Here is an 823-nt window from a genome sequence, read left to right on the forward strand (position 1 = left end):
AGGTGAACATCGAGACGTCATCCGGGTGGTGGTCGCGCCAGACGTCCACCAGGGAGTGGCGTTCGACGATCTCCTGGAGGATGTCTGTGGCAGCTGGGCACTGCTCTGTCCCCGAGCGGTCCCGTTCCTCGAGGGTGGTGTTAAAGTTCCCCCCCAGGACCAGGCACTCACGAGGATCCAGGGAGCCAAGGAAGGCGGATGCCTGCTGATAAAAACACAACCTCTCCGGGCCTGATGTCGGGGCGTAAACATTGACGGGATTAACCACAAGCCCCTCCATGCGGACCCGGAGGTGCAGCAGGTGGCCCGGCACAGCCTTGGCGACCCCCAGCACCTCGGGCTGTAGGTCGGGGGAGAACGGGGTCGCCACTCCAGCCGCGCAAACTGAGAAGTAGGCCCCTGTCCCCGCACTCCAGCCGCCAGCTAGCTTCAGCAGCCGGATCTGTATGGGTCTCCTGCAGGAAAACCACAGAGTACTCCCCCTCCCGGAGAAAGGAGAGCACCTGGCTCCTGTGGAGACCCATCCTACAGCCCCAGGTGTTTAAAGTGGCAAAGATGATTGGCGCCATAAGGAGGGCTAGGGAGGTCCTCGCTGGCAAACATGCCCAGGGCCTCCGGCAGGCCGCGCAGCAATCCATGACCTACCCCGTAGGTGAGTAAAGAGTCATGGAAGAGGCGGACCTGCCGGTAGGCCGCAGCAGCCTGCTTCCTGGTCCTCTTACCCTCCCCCATGAATGGCCCTCGTGGCCTGAAGGATGTGATGGAAATCCCCCCACCGCCGGAGTGCTAGCTGGACTTTATTACGGGAGCCACGGACGTCCTC

This window comes from Chelonoidis abingdonii, chromosome 11 (assembly GCF_003597395.2).
Source record: "Chelonoidis abingdonii isolate Lonesome George chromosome 11, CheloAbing_2.0, whole genome shotgun sequence".
NCBI lineage: Eukaryota > Metazoa > Chordata > Testudines > Testudinidae > Chelonoidis > Chelonoidis abingdonii.